The sequence below is a fragment of the Manacus vitellinus genome, unplaced genomic scaffold, assembly GCF_001715985.3.
Source record: "Manacus vitellinus isolate BGI_N305 unplaced genomic scaffold, ASM171598v3 scaffold_4_pilon, whole genome shotgun sequence".
Lineage (NCBI taxonomy): Eukaryota > Metazoa > Chordata > Aves > Passeriformes > Pipridae > Manacus > Manacus vitellinus.
This window is the reverse complement of record NW_021940604.1, coordinates 34,856,503-34,872,958: the sequence shown is the minus strand read 5'-3', so window position 1 is coordinate 34,872,958 and position 16,456 is coordinate 34,856,503. Positions and strand designations below refer to the sequence as shown.

The 16,456-nt window shown below is 38.9% G+C and overlaps 1 long non-coding RNA gene across 1 annotated transcript; it reads left to right on the top strand.

Annotated features, from left to right (window-relative positions):
- The first annotated feature begins 1,281 nt into the window (after window positions 1-1,281).
- Window positions 1,282-15,003, top strand: LOC108640654. The gene is made up of 4 exons (XR_001921339.2): window positions 1,282-1,435; window positions 6,325-6,390; window positions 14,295-14,434; window positions 14,837-15,003. It is a non-coding gene; the product is annotated as an uncharacterized LOC108640654 (long non-coding RNA).
- The last annotated feature ends 1,453 nt before the right edge of the window (window positions 15,004-16,456 follow it).

Below are 16,456 nucleotides of genomic sequence, written 5' to 3'. Positions count from 1 at the left end.
GAAAATATTGGTGATTGATGTGACTCTTTGGTCAACATCTGCCTGAGAAAACCCCTATTCTATGGAGTATCCAAGGCTGGGATACTCCATAGAGAGAGAGAGGGGATAAGGAAGATGTCATAGAACAGACTCCCCTCTGCACACCAGGCTTCCTGGTCTTTGTTAGCACTGGCTATCATAGCACTGCTTCCAGCCACAGGGTCCTCTAGGCTGGCAGAGCCATCCTTACATCTTTGTGACAGTACAGATCCACAGTATCTTCTTTCAGTATTATTTTTATTATTATTTACATTTTAATTGAGTTTATTTTTATTTGTGTATCTCAGTTTGCATGTCCTTAATGTTAACATTATGTCCGAAAAAATTACTCCAGATGTGCAGATCAATGCAGAAAATACATGCATTTAAGATGATCCTCCTCAAAGGTAGATGTCCCAAGAAGGCACACCAGACAAGGAATGCCTGTTTCTCTCCCTTGACTGTAAAAAGCCTATAGAAAGAGCTCTATAATGAACTCTTGCATCCTGCAGATGTCTAATGACACAGCATCTGTGTCCAAGACAACATACTGGAGAGCCTGGAGCTGAGAGTAGAGAGTTGAACATCTTGGAGTAGGTGATCCTTGAATATTAATCAGCTTTTTTGGGCTCCACTTCTTTCAGGACATTATCCCAAGCAAGTCCTTGAAGAGGCCAAAGTCTACTCTCCTGAAGTCCAGGGTAGTGAGTTTGCTGTGTGTCCTACTCACTACCCTAAGGATCTTCAGCTCCAACATTTCATGGTTTCTGCAGCCAAGGCTGCCCTTACGCCTCATATTTGCCTCCAGCCTCCCCTTGTTGGCAAGAACAAGGTCTAGGATAGCATCTCTGCTCATTGGCTCCTCTACCACTTGGAGAGTTACCATCAATGCATTCCAGGAACCTCCTGGATTGCTTATACCCTCATCTTCTTGGTCTTCTTGGTCAGGTGGCCTGTATCAGACCCCTACAATAATGTCATCTTTCCCTGCTCTCCCTTTAATCCTCTCCCATAAGCTCTCAGTCATCTTCCCATCCATCCCTAGGTGAAACTTTATGCACTCCATCTGGTCATTGCCATAGAGAGCGACACCCTCTCCTCATCTCCCCTGCCTGTCCTTCCTAAAGAGCCAGTGTCCTTCTATCCCAACATTCCAGTCTTAGAAGCCATCCCACTATGTCTCCATGACACCAATAAGATCATAGTCCTATAGGCATGTGCATGTCTTTGGCTTCTCTTGTTTATTTCCCATCCTCTGTCTGTTTGCCCAAAAGCATTTAAGTTGGGCCCCCCATGAGGTTGACTTACTGGCTGGAGTGGCTGGAATTCCTTTGTTTTGCTCTTCAGATGCTCTCTTGCTGACCTGTGCTCCCCCTCCAGACTCCAAGCATCTGCTGCTGATGCTGGCATCAAACTGGTAGGAGTGGGATGGGCTGAGGTTCCCCTGCCCTGGCAAGTTCAATTCAAAGCCCTCTTCACCACCAACTTGGCAAGCCTGTGGCCTATATATGTGCAGCATTTACACTGCATGGCTTTTGCTTCAGTCTTGATGTGCAGAGTACCTTCCCACTGGGACAGATCCACACAGGGTGCACACGCACTAAGTCCCACAAAGCCAGTGTCTGTTTCATCAGAAGTTATGAGTTTTGGATAACTTGGAAAATTAGGGTCCAAGTCCTAACCTTGAAAAAGACACTTCAAAGTAGGAATTAGATTCTTGTTATCTCGGTGCTTTTTTCTTTCTGAGAAGCTTTTTTAGTCTGAGAAGGCCTTTTAAATAGTATATAATAAATCGTTGAGTAGTTGCTATTGTCAGCCTGAACAACAAGCAGAATGTTAATTATAAAGTGTGTAAAATTAAAGAGAACAAGTTAATTAAAGGCAGGGAAAGGCTAATTGAAATATCTCCTTTTTTTTCCCTGTTTATTGTTTGATCCTTCTTCTAAGTAGGTGGGAAAAGAGACTATTTCTTTTTAATTTTTCCTTTATTTTTTTTTTCCAGTACAGCTCTGGGTTTCAGACTATTTCACAGTTGTATATGAGCTGAGCAGCAACTGAGACAGACAGACTTTTTCTTGAAAAAAGGGAGAGAAACTTAAAAAGTTAACATTTAGCAAATGTCAAAACACGCTCTAGGCCAGTTTCTCACTTGGTGCTGCTGGAGGTTAGTGCCTTTGACGTCAATGGAATGGTTCCCATTTTCAACAGGTGTATCCCAGCCCACTAGCCCAATATTTGCACCATATACACCATAGAGGAAACAAAGGAATACTGAGAGAGCTTTATCTATTTACCTTAGGAAAAAAAGCTGGTTTTTTATGGGTGAGAGTTATAAATTTGCTGGTTGAGTGCATGTGCTCAAATAAAAGGCTATATTATTTGTCCTACTAAGTACAGTCTGTTGGATTTTCAAAGCTGGTTTGCTATTTACCACAAATACAGAGGGCTTTGTACTCACTCTGACCTTTGGTTCAGAATTTATCCTTTAAAATGTTAACGATTTCTCTAGATTTGAATGAAACACATTTTTTTCTGTGTGGTATGGCCAAAATTCTTGTTTCAAGAATTGTTTGGTGGTCATAATACTGGTCTCACTTCAAGAAAGACATTGAGATTCTGGTGGAGGGTCTAGAGAGTAAGTCCTGTGAGCTGAGGGAGCTGGGGTTTTTTAGCCTGGAGAAGAAGAGGCCCAGGGAAGACCTTACTGCTCTATACAACTATAGGAAGGGAGGTGGAGTTTGACCTCTTCTCCCATGCAACAAGTGACAGGACAAGAAGAAATGGCTTCAGTCTGTGCCAGGGGAGGTTCAGACTGGACATCAGGAAGAATTTTGTTAAGCACTGGAATGGGCTACCAAGGGAAACGGTGGAGTCACCATCCCTGAAATGTTCAAGAAATGCCTGGACATGACACTCAATGCTATGGATTAATTGACATGGGGGTGTTCAGTCAAAGGTTGGACTTGATGGTCTTGGAGGTCTTTTTCAACCTCAATGACTTGTTCAACTGTAAGAAGTTTAACAATGGCAAGTGCTGGATTCTGCATTTGGAACAGGGCAGCACTGGTTGTGTGTATAGATTGGAGAGCAAGAGGTTGGGGAGCAACATTGCAGAAAGGGACCTGGGAATTTTAGTTGATGGCAAGTTGAATATGAGTCAGCAGTGCCCTGGTAGCCTGGAAGGCCAACCTTGTCCTGGGGGGTATCAGGCAAAGCATCACCAGCTAGTCAAAGGAAGCGATTTTCCAGCTCCGCTCTACACTGGGGTGGCCTCACCTTGAATATTGTGTGCAGTTTTGGACCCCACAATGTAAAAAAAGATGTTAAGCTATTAGAGACTGTCCAAAGGAGCCATGAGGATGATGAAGGTTCTAGAGGGGAAACTTTATGAGGAGCAGCTGAATTCACTTGGTTTGTTCAGCCTGGAGAAGAGGAGACTGAGGGGAGATCTCATTGCAGTCTACAACTTCTTCACAAGGGGAAGTGGAGGGGCGGGTACTGATCTCTACGCTCTAGTGACCAGTGATGGCATTGGAGGAAATGGCATGAAGCTGAGTCGGGGTATATTGTGGCCTTATTCCAACTGCTTATTTGGTATCTATCACAGAGATTGAAAAGCATCTTTTACCCAAAAGCTTTCCAGTGGTAAGATATTCCTTGCTCTACTGATTTCTATGTGTTTGGGCCTTCTTATTGCTTAGATAAAAAAAACCTTTGTTTTAAAAAGTCTCAGATGATTGGTTGCTGTTTCTGCAGCCAGGTGAATGACCAGGAAATAGAAAGAAACCATTCTTTTCAATTCAAGGAAAGATTTAAGGAGACTTAGAACTGCCTAAATCCCTTGGGGTTAAAGAGAAAATAGGAACAAGCAGAAAATGTCTGTAGCAGAAAAGCTCTTTCTCTGTGTGTGTGTAAGTGGAATAGTTGCATTTGTTCTTCAGACTTTTAAACCTTTAAAAACATCCTGGTCTGACAAAGATTTCTGTATTCTCAAAGTCTTCAGTTTGCAACTGCTTGCTGCTGAATTTAAAACCTGGAAGAAATTGCAGCAGACTTTTGCTACACTTTGTACATTCTACTCTTTGTCCTGGTTTTGGCTGTGGTAAAGCTAGTTTTCTGTGTTTTGGAATTAGGATGAGAATAATGTTAACACACCAATGTTTTAGTTGCTGCTGAGAAGTACTTACAGTAAATCGAGGAGTTTTCATCTGCTCATATTGCCCTGCCAGCAAGGAGGCTGATGGACCACATGAAGCTCGGAGGGGACACAAGCAGGACAACTGACCCAAACTGGCCAAAAGGATATTCCGTGCAATAAGATGTCATGCTGAACAAAAAAACTGGGGAGAGTTAGCTAGGGGGCAATGGCCTGCTGCCTGGCAGGGCATTGGTCAGTGGGTGATGAGCAAGTGCATTGTGCATCATTTGTTTTGTATATTCTTTTATCATTATTATTATTTTACCTTCCTTTTCTGTCCTATTAAACTGTCTTTATCTCAACCCATGAGTTTTAAGTTTTTTTCCAGTTCTCTCCTCCATCCTACTGGGGAGCAGCGAGGTGTTTAGCTGCCTGCCGGGTTAAATCCCAACACTCTTTTTTGGGGCCCAGTGTGGGATTTAAAGGGTTGAGATAATGACAGATCTGACCAGAACATTTGTTCTGGTTACAGAACAATTTGCTAAAACAAATTTGTTACAAGTATTTATTTTATTAATTTAATAGTCACTGGTTACAATGTTGATTTATTTACTCTCAGAGTTGATGCAATTGTTCTCAGGGTTGTGTTATGCAGCACCTCTCCTGTTGTGCTGTTTATCATCTCAGGGGTTGGATTAAGATTAAAATTTTGCTGTATCTTTTGTATAATACTAGTTTATGATTTGATAAAATGACTAGTTGTGAAACTAAACTGGTATTTGTACGCAGTATTGCTGTTGTCTCTATACTTCAAGAACCATCTATCAGAAACTATTAATAAATACATCTTATACCATTTCTCCTTGGACAAGTAGCCTCCAGGCTAGTTATAATAGCTCTTGAGAATGCTGAATATCATTGGGATGTTCAATCATTACGTTCCTACTACTATGTCTCCTTAATGTGTTATGTGTCTTGCTTAAAGTTAAACTTAAGCAAAAATTGTTCTGAGAGTTCTGGCAATTCAAAGAGGACATGTCCTACTCCTCACCTATACAAATGAGTACCTTAAGTATGAGGAGTAAGAGTTCCTCTGTTCAAGAGGGAGGATATAGTGGATACACTCCCCAGGGTAACTACAGTTTACCTGTGGTTCCACAGGGAGGACACTAGGAAATGGGATGGAAAATCTACCTCAGCCTTAGAAGTATGGGTATCTGAATTGCAAGGAAAAACAGTCACAAAAGGAGAATCCCTCTTGTGCAAAATTTCCAGGAAAATTGCTGCTTCAGTTTCCAATGGGCAGTTCCAAAAAGAGTAGAAAGGCTGATCATAGTTCTGAACTTAATAAAGATACTTCTCATTTGTATTTACAGGAAGGGAGTTACAAATGCTGTGTCCTGGACTAGAGGGGATCTACCTTCAGCCAGGTGGAATAAGAGTACGACACAGTTTATATTGGACTATGTGGATCCAATTGGCCTGGCACTTAGACCCACAGGCTCTAGTAGACACCAGTGCACAGTGTTATCAAACTGTAAAGGGGTAAAATCTGTCTGGATTCTGTGACAGGGGGAGCATTTGACTTCATTGTTATGTAGGTCATAATGAAAATATTAAACAGTATTGACTCCTGAGACATGTTGCTTGCGACCAATCTCACAGTGACAATACTCCTCTGTGTGGTGTCAGAATCAATGTGCAGTACCACAGATTTTGGCATAGATGTTTTTGTCTGGTAAGCTTCGTGCTGTGACTACTTCCCTGGGGAGTGATCACATCACCAAGTTTACCAGAGTTCAAGAAACATGATACTCTCAGGCACATGGTGTGACTCTTGTGGATGGTCCTTTGGAGGGCTAAGGGTTGGACTTGATGATTCTTGTGGATCCCTTCCAATTCAGCATTTTCTGTGATTCTGTGTTCTTCTAAGCTGTGTTACAACCAATGGAGAGATTTAATTTGCGATTCCATAAGTAAGATCTGAATCATCTTTTAATTTACAACTATTCAGTAGAACACGGGTGGCTATTCTGAGCGACATTTTCTAAGCTTGAGGATTAAATACAAGACTTGGTCAGAATCCGTTTTCATCAGTGAGAATGTAAAGTTTTTAATGTAACCAAATCCAGTATAAGGGAATAATTTAAAAATATCCTCTTTTCTAGAGCACATATTTCTTCTGACCGCATGGGCACATGAAGTTTTTCCAGGGTCTAGGGCTGTTCATTCCAGTAAGTTATTTTTCCACTTAATATGAAAAAAAAGAAGAATGTTTTGCTTTTATAAAAAAAAATATATTGTTCTTTATATATAAAATCCTTCTGGTATCTCTCAGAAATTACATACACTACATGTGATGCTATATATAGTTTTGAATCTATTGTGGCTACATTGTATTTACATATTGCACTTCTCTTCCTCTACAGAAGTCTAGTTTCCTCATCCTTCAGAAACACATAATTATTATTTTGAGGCAAATTTGTTTTTCCTTGCTGACAGGATCTGTTGACACACAAGTGCTCACCTTCGAGACTGTAACTTTTTCTTTTTTTCACTTTTAAATAAGAAATATATTCTGGGAGGTTTTCATGGTAGATTTTTTATTTGTTTCAAATGACAGGACTAAACAAACCCATTTCTATACTCTCCTGCTGCCAACAGCCTAAAGCATTCATCAATTGATCCCTTTTAACCTGCAAGAATTCATTTTCTGCCTTGCTTCAGTTTCTTGCCAGTCCCAGATCACCACAGTTGCTTATTTTGCACACAACTTTTACAACCTTTTCTCAACTTTCCTTCTGATGAGAATGGAGGAAGGCAGAGGAAAAGGAATAATAAATGTTGATTTTACCTTTTCTCAGAACTAATAAAACCAATGTTTCTTATCCCACCACTTCTTATATGTGAACAGCTGATGCTTTCTTTAACATACTGCAGTCCAGGCTTAGCACTGGACAGACTGTAACATTTATTAATGAGGTGAACAGTATTGCCTTTTTCTAGGCAAGACTAAATGTTGCCTGTGGCAAAGAGGTTTTGTGCTGGAGTATGTGAGCTTTTTTTTCTCTGTCGTACTCTTTCCCTGATGTGATATTATGTTGTGAGACTAAGAACAAGGTCAGGAAGAAATATGCTTGAATACTTCTGGGTTGATTAATCCTTAAGTTTTGTTCTTAGGAAATTTTGTTTTCACATTTCTGGACATACTGAAGTCTGTGACCTTGCCCTAACTGTGCTGCAACCAGACATAGGATTCATGAGCCATTATATTGCTTTATTTTTCTGACTTTATACCTCCAGTTTTCATATCTTTATATCTGTGTGGGAGGTTGATGCAATGTCTGATGTGCTTCTAAACGAAAAATCACCTCTCATCACCTATATAACTGGAGTACTTTTTGATGAATTAAGCTAGGAGCTTTTTAGTGTTGAAGAGCAACATCAAGCCTCTCTTGAAAAAGAGAGAAAAAGCACAAGATTTTCTCAGAAAGTCTTTGAAAAATTTTCAGCTTGTTTCTAAATATTGTTTCAAAACATAGAATTTATTTTACCTCCTCCAGTCTTCTCCAGTAAATGCAATGCACAATTAGCAAACTATTCTAGTATTTCAACTTGACTTACTGTACGTCAAAGGATAGACACACTCAGATGGTCTAAACTCCACTGAAGATGGAGCTAGAGTAAAGGCAATTCCAACTGCATTGCATCTCATGCAAATGATCTTGGAGACTAAGCATTCCTGGGCTTGTCCTGTACTTGGATAAGAGACCATCTGGAAGTCCCAGATAAAGTAGGCACAAGCCAAGATGTCGTGGCTGAACATTAGACCACAGAAAGTGAATGAGTTAGAAGGCTACATTCTCCCCCTCATCACTGGTGGATGAGTCAGAGAGCTAAAGTTACCAGTACTATTTTCATTCCCTCAGTGAGAAATGTCTCAGGCAAATACTGCAAATCAAAAGCATTAAAATTAGTGAAGTTATATGAAACTTAAGCTTCACAGGGACCTTTAACCAGGGTTAAACAATCATACCCTCTATGATGCCTATGTCTGGAAAATTATATAAACTTACCAAAACTTTGTAGTATTTCTGTACTGGGAACCAACACGGGGCAAGCAAACAGCTGTTTTGTTTTTGCTGCTCTCGCCTATCAGGCAAGTCCTGGGTGCTATGACTGACATCGGAGCTTTTCTCTATCCGTATGTCATTTTACAGAAGTGAAGAGATTGTTTTGGCCCCCATTTTAGCAGAGAAAGGGAAAAGTCTTCTCTGCTTCTGAAAGAAACCTCCTGCAGCCATTTAAGGAATAGTAAGATGGGGAAGGTTGCCCTGTGCAGTACAGTAACTAGCATTTTTTCAAAGCAGAAACTTCGTATGAAGTATTCAGTATTCTAAGGAGGGCTCATGCTTCCTTGTGAGAAGAGAACTGGAGTGTATGGATTACTGAGAGAATATAGGAAGGAGGAGGGAAAGGGAAAAGAGAAAAGGGACCATGCAGAAAAAACTTACCTAGGAAAAAAAAGAGAGAATAAACTACTAACTTTTCCTTTTATGCTAAATTTTCAGTTCCCTCTTTGCAATGAACCAACACCATAAATTGGTAATATCTATATCATCTATGTCAAAGATCACTAGTTCCAACATAGGAGAATTTACACACATTGAAAATTTGTGAAGCTGAAATTTAATATTTGACCCGATAATAACAAGGCTTAAAGATATTCCTATGGTAAGCTAAAAGATGTGCAACTTTTGAGATGACTGGTTCAATCACAAAAAAATGTAAGAATGAAGTTCAGGTGAAAAGCTACCATGTACGTTGTCCTCACTATTTCTCACCATGCAGATTCTGAATATGGAAGCAGTTCTAGCTTTGTGTTGCAGAATTTCTCTTCACTGAGTAGCTCTTTTCACTCTTTCATTCTCTCCTTCTTTTCTGGCAGTGAAAACACATTCTTTTCCTCTGTAATGTAATTATACACAAACTCACAACCTCAACCATATTGCCATGATCTAGCATCACCCACAATCTGGCAGATGCCACTGACTGAAAACACAGCTCTACTTCAGAGTAAGTCATACAGATGTACTGTTTCTACATATAAAAACACAGTTTCCATGGCATGACAGCACTGTCTGTACACACTGGGGACTGACACCTAAGCTTCTTTGTGTGATGATTCATTCTTCAGCTCTCATAAGCAACATTAATTCAGAAAAAGTGTGTGCAATGATTCTTATTTAAAGATTCTGAATTTTGAATAATTTTGAAATTACAGTAATTTTTACTTTAATGTCATTGCCAGTTAGGTTGCCTGACTCAGAACATGTGGTTTTGATTTTAAACAGCTATTGACTTTGTTTACTTGGGAAGCAGGGTCAGTATTATACTTGGAGATCCTCTTACTCATCTTTAATTCCCATACTTTTTGTATAGACATTTAAGCACAGTATACATACAGTATTTTCTATGTGATACAGTGGCTTTATTGTATTCCAGTGAAAGCTATGCAATTCCAGCACAGTTGATTGGATTATAATGTCTAAGACTAGTGTAATGGAGCATGAACTTGAGACCTTGTAAATATCGAAGCACAACTAGCTTTGCCCTAATATGAGTTACAAACAAATAATAAGAGAGATGAACCATTATATTCAATTACTCTAATTTCCTGTCTTTTTTCTTTATTTTCCATTGAAATAATTTAAAACACTGCCTTCCAAATAAGTTTGAAGGTGTGTGCTGCATCCTCATATCTTAATTTAATTTATCAAAGGTGTAAAAACAGAGGGAACACGGGCCCATAAGGACATAATACTTTTCAAAGACAGAAAACTGGATGTCAGTATTTGAATCACCTAATTCGAATCACCTGATCACTAAAACCCAAGTTTTAGTTGAGCTAGTTCCTGCAAAGAAGAAATTCCCACTGTCCCTGTCATTGTCTGAGATATGTAATTTATGTCTTTGACCCTTTTGTAGACAAGCAGGATTTATGGAAAATGGAAGGTTACAACAGGGTTGTAAAAAGTGCTATCCAGTTGTGCTGTTGCTTAATTCAAAGGGTTAAGCATGAATGAATCTTACACGAAAAAGAAAAAATTCATTCTCTAAAAGAGCAAATCACAGTATTTAAATATTGAAGAAATAAAATATGAGGAAAAGGTGACAGCACTTAGCAGTCTTTTCAAACATAATTTTTCAAATTTCTCTAGGCAGAGTTTCCTGGAAAGAAATTCTTGAAAATTCATCTTTGAATGGGATTCTAAAAGCACTGTCAATAATTATGACTGTTTATGGGTGAGGAAGTATTTTTGTTTAAGGTCTGATGAATCCTGCTTGTTTTGAACCACATCTCATTAAACTAATTTATAAGCAAGCAAATGTAACATTAATAACTTATTTTCCTGAAAGCAAACATTTCAGTCAGGTTTTTATATAAAGTTTTCATTCAAGTGATTTTTTTAAACAGTCATACTAATCAGGATCAAGAATCTTAAATCTGAACTAGATCACCCTCTTTGCATTTCTGCTTATAAAAGTTACTCTCTCCTACAGCAATACAGGGGATAGACGGTTTTAGAATAAAAGTTGTTAAATTATACTCTCATTCCAGTAGCTCATCAAGACCTATCCAAGAACTGAATCTAACCTTTCAACATTGTTTTTTTCTGTTTTGACATCTCCCAAATGGCTTGCCAAAAGCTCTGGAACACTATAATCTCTACTGGAAAGTAACTCCCTCTTGGAAATACACTTTAGCTTCCTTTGTTCTTTTCTCTCCTTGATGGGCTGGATGCTGCTTGCTCCCAGAAATGAATAACATGGTGTGCAGTGAGTGCTATAAAGTCAGGGATGTGAGCCAAGAGACAGACAGAGATGCTTGTTCAAAGTCATTCATCCAGTGACTTCACTGGAAGCTGGAAATTATTTCTCATTGAAGAAAAATGTTTGCCTTTTAACTTAACTGCTCTTGCACTCTCACACTGTAAAGTATGTGAATGCTAGAGGGAACACAGAGAAACTGAGTCGAAACACCACAGTCGCTGTGAAAGTCATTCTAGAAATTCCTTTTGTATTGCTATAAGTTGTTAAAAGAAAAAATATTTTGTGTTCTTGGCTCTGTCAAAATATTGGGAATTTGTAAGAACTAAGTTTCAATTCTACTTGATAACTAGACAGGACCAGGAGGAAACACTTTCTGCCATCTTGCCATCAATGACAAGCAACATATGTCTTATAGAAAAGACTGCAGTATTGGATCATCTAAAAGTTAGCATATTATATAACCCCTTGAATATCCATCACTCATAAACTCCAGCTTTGTCAACATGTTGGCATATCAGTTTTTAACCAACACAAGCAGATCTGAATTATCTTTATTTATTTTTATTTATTCTTATCCTGGATGAGAAGATCAAATGTACCCTCAGTAAATTAGTGGATGACACCAAGCTGTGTGAGTGTCAATTTGCTAGAGGGTAGGAAGGCTCTCCAGAGGGATCTGGTCAGGCTAGAGAGATGAGCCGAGACCAGCTGTATGAGCTTCAACGTGACCAAGTGCCAAGTCCTGCACTTCAACCACAACAACCCTCTGCAGAGCTACAGGCTGGGGGAAGGTGGTTGGAAAGAAGCCCAGCTGCAAAGAACCTGGGGGTGCTGTTTGACAGTGCCTGAAAAAGAGCCAGCAGGCTTGTATCAAGAGTTGTGTGGCCAGCAGAACTAGGGAAGTGGTTGTCCCTCTGTACTCAACACTGGTGAGGCTGCATCTCAAGTACCATGTCCAGTTCTGGGCCCTTCACTTCAAAAAGGACACTGAGGGGCTGGAGTGTGTCCAGAGGAGGACAAAGATGCTGATGAAGGGTATACAGGGTAAGTCCTGTGAGGAGCAGCTGAGGAAGCTGCAAATGTTTAACTTGGAGAATAGGAGGCTCATGGGAGACCTTATCACTCTCTACAACTATCTGAAAGGAGGTTTTTAGCAAAGTGGGGATTGGTCTCTTCTCCCAGGCAACTAGCCACAGGATGAGAGGACACAGCTTCAAGCTGTGCCACAGGAGGTTCAGACTGGACATCAGGGGGAATTTCTTCACAAAAAGGGTGGTTAAACATTGGAAGGGGCTGCCCAGGGAGGTGGTGGAGTGACCATCCCTGGAGGTGTTCAAGAAACTACTGGACATGGCACTCAATGCCATGGTCTAGTTGACATGGTGGTGTTTGGTCAAGGGTTGAACTAGATGATCTTTTCCAACATAACTGATTCTGTCATTCTCTGACTTTCCATTTGCTTCTGGATAAAATTCAATATATTAGAACTACTCGAAGTCCCACTCCTTCACTTTAGTTTTGTGGGGGTTTGTTGCAGTGCAGGTTTTTTTAGGACAGCATGCTATTCACTGAAAGTATCAAAACACATTCACACACTTTACACAGATATGACATCGCAAACCGTGATTACAATACATTCTCAAACTCTCTACAATTTTATATTATCTTCCATGTTTCACACTGTTTAGGTTCAAGGTAAGAATTCAAAGGCTCATTACCTCTCTGATATGCTGAGAACTTATTAGCATAATTAGAAACTAAAAAATCAGGAAGTGATATTTGATCCAAGGAGTGGTGTACCAGCAGAGTCAATACAAGATGGAATAAGTTTGTAAGAGTGCTGCAAAATTTGTTTTGTTTTGATTCAATGTTTAAAATGCTTATGCTGCCAAAATTATATTTAGAAGACAAGCTATTAGGGTAGTAAGTACAGAGGAAATCCTTCAAGGACAAAGGACCACTATTGCTGCTACAGTCATGCAATGACTTTGGCTGTGGGATTTTGGCTGTGGACACTTTAAACTGTGGTTTTGAATTAATGTTGTAGAGAAAGGTGAGAGAATGACATTACTGCTACAATACTGGTTGTATCACAAGAATGTTGGGATTAGAAGATATTTTGTGTCTTATTTAATGCATATGTTTGAACATGTATTTGTAAATGTATTTCTATGTATGTGATGGCACATTGACACCTACTTACCTATCCATTCATCTGTGGATAAAACTTGTAAAACAAAATAATATAAGTCAAGAAAAAGGAGAAAGGGGAAATAAAAGAAAGCTGGATTGATTATTCTAGTGACAGAACTTAAGAACTGATCACAAAGTCCTGCCACATTAAAAATTCTTTGGGCAAGATTTATGGCATTTACTTTTAAGGACTGGAATATTAATAACTGTAAAAGCTAAGGAAAGGTTATCACTGACAGTAATAGTGCTTTTATAGAGTGAGAATATTAAAGTTATATTTCTCATACAAAGAAATCCATTCTTCTAAGGAAAAAAAAAGAGGATCACACAGGGCTGTGTTTTCTAGCACAACCAGTCATACTTTATTCAGCCCTGGACGAAGGAAACTTTGGAAGCAATTAAGCCTTGTGTCCATGAATGCAAAGGTGACACACACATTTACTGTGCATTGAAATACTCTCTCTTACATAGGAACCTGATATATTCTGCAGGTCCATTGCTTGGAAGTCCTGGGAAGAGCCAGGGCCCTAATTCTGGGAATTACTTGCTGTCAGGAAGCGGGTAAAGCAAGACCTGGCCTCACACTTTGAATGAGAATGGTTGTCAAGGTTACTGATGCTGAGTGGAAGATAGATAGGAATATGGAACCAGAATGTCAGAGTGAGATCTGGCATGAAAACAGACATTATTTCAAGGACTTACTAGCAAGTGGACTGGCAGAAAACATAAAGGAAAGATTAGAGTTGGTAACATAAAAGGACCTTGTCTGATAGCATTACAGAAAACAAAGAGAAGGAAGAAACGTGGTAACAACTAGGTCTCTGTAGGGGTTGAGGCCTTTGTATTTGGAACATAGGAAGTAGAAAATAAATTGTTTCAAATGATAGGAATTTGAAAGAGGCACTTATCTTCAGCAAATAGTGTTTATTGTTTTGGCCTTACCCCTTCTATTAGGTAAGATTATCTTCGTGGCACTTACTTGATTAGATAGGAATATGAACACCTGTAAAAACTAAGTGACATCTGATTCTGAAAAACCTTTATTTCCTGATTTACAGGTCAATATTGCCTAATCTAATGTGTCCTGACTGAACGTTTTCACCCATGACAGGTGCACCTGCTGCAGCCTTCCAGCCAGTGACCTGGTCTGACCTCAGATGTGTGATAGTTGGCTGCAGCCATGTAACACTGACCAGCCCCTGTGCAGGCTGACCCCCATCACGACTGCATGGTGGCTGTTGTGGGAGGCAGGTAAGACCCTCCAGCCAATGAAGGCTGAAGTGACCATATTTAACCACAGACAAGACTCAGCTCTGACCTCACCAGAGTGGGTCAGTTGAGCTGGTCCTCCTTGAAGCAGCGGGTCTGCAGGGAGTCTGCAGCTGGGGCCTCTCCCCTTGGGTCAGATTGCTGCCCAATGTAATTCCACGAGGTTGAGAGCTCTCCACTGATTGGGTATATGATTGCACATTATGGGTTATCCTTCTGAAACATAAAGAATTCTTAAGTCATTCATGTAGTACCAATTCCATGTGACATCATGAATCTGTATTCAAATGCTGATATAACTTTATTTGGTTTAACTGTTTTATCTCGCTTAACTGGTTTATAAAGTAAATCTCATTTGAGTATATCGTGTCTCAATTTTATAAGACTACATGACATCACCTGGTACCTCTATGCAGAAACAACTATATATTTGGAACATGAAAACTTTCAATAAGGAGTGCAGGAAGTATATTCTGCATTCAACATCTGAATATCAACAAACATCATCCTCATCATCCAAGTTTGGACCTGAAGAAAATGAGGGGAATAAAATAAGGGAAAAGAGAATTCATATTGCATATTTGCCTGCAAATTCTGTCAGCCTTAAGACTTGTTAAGCAGTAAGATAAGATAATCAATAAGAGAATGGATATTAAAAATTTCATATCCAAACTACCTTCTTTCCTCCACCATTATAGGTATTGGGGAAAATACAATAATTATATTTCTTTGTCTGATGAGGCAGAAAGAGGGTTTGTTTTAGTTTTGCTGCTCATAATCCTGATGTTTTGTTCCTAGTTCTTAGGAAGTACAATTAAAATATTCTAAAACTAATTAACCTTTGCCTCAAGTTCAGATGAGCAATTTTTTCCCTACATAGTTTTGCTCAGCAAAACCATTGCGCAGTTGCAAAACGATAATAGCGTTAAAATTATAACCTCAAATTAGTTCTACTGGGAACTGATCATGTTTAACAGTCAAATGAAAAATAAAATACTGATTAAATACAACAAACTATTTAGAAAATCTCTCTCAGAAAAGATTAATAGAAAGCTTTCATGTCAGACAAAAGAAAATATCAGAAACTATGTGGGAAGCTACAGGAAAATTAGTATAAATTATTTCCTTTTAGTTCTAGATTGGTCAATTTTTATCATATTGGTGATCTGAAAAGAGAAGGAGTAAGAGAGAGATGCATATGAGACATTGCTATAAAGTACTCCATAAAACTACTAGTGAAAATCTGCTGCAGAACAAACTAATCACAGTCAGTGAGTAAACAAGATCAACAAACAGGTCAGTCCTGATACAGACAACATACTGCAGAGGAAGATATGTTTAATCCTTTCTCCCTTCTCAAGGAGGCTTGCAAGTTGAGCTACTCCTGTTTATAAGGTTTTCTGGAAAGAAAAAGACAGTAAAACTATATAGACCTCAAGAAAGATGCCCTGTCATGCGCTGTTATGTATGTGGCTGCGTTGAATTTTCTTGTCTTGAAAGACTATAGCACCCCAAAGAAGTTTTGGAATAGTCACTGATGATTTACACTCTTAGTACCTAATTCGGGTGAACTATGGTTTTGACATCAACTAATTGTTGACAATCAGTTGTCAATAAAAAATTCATTTTAGATCTATCTTGTTTATGGAGTAGTTTAATTATGAAGACCTGACATTTCTTTAGCTTTATTATATTTATTTTACATGGTACTTTATAGCTCTGTGTATCAACTCCAATTGACTTGTTCCATGTAAGATAAAATTCAGTTTTGCACTGTACATCCAATCAAGTTCTACCAAGTTCCTAATTTGATGTAATGTCAAGTATGTGTTTAAAAACACTATCAAAACCCCCTAGATTAAAATATCTTGTTGGCACTCTTCTTTTATTAATATTTATAGATGATGTGGTGATATTAAACCCAATTGATTAACTGGAATTTATTCACTAGAAGTTTAATACCTAAAGATAGGTGGTTTTAGTACTTGTATGTTGATTACCTAT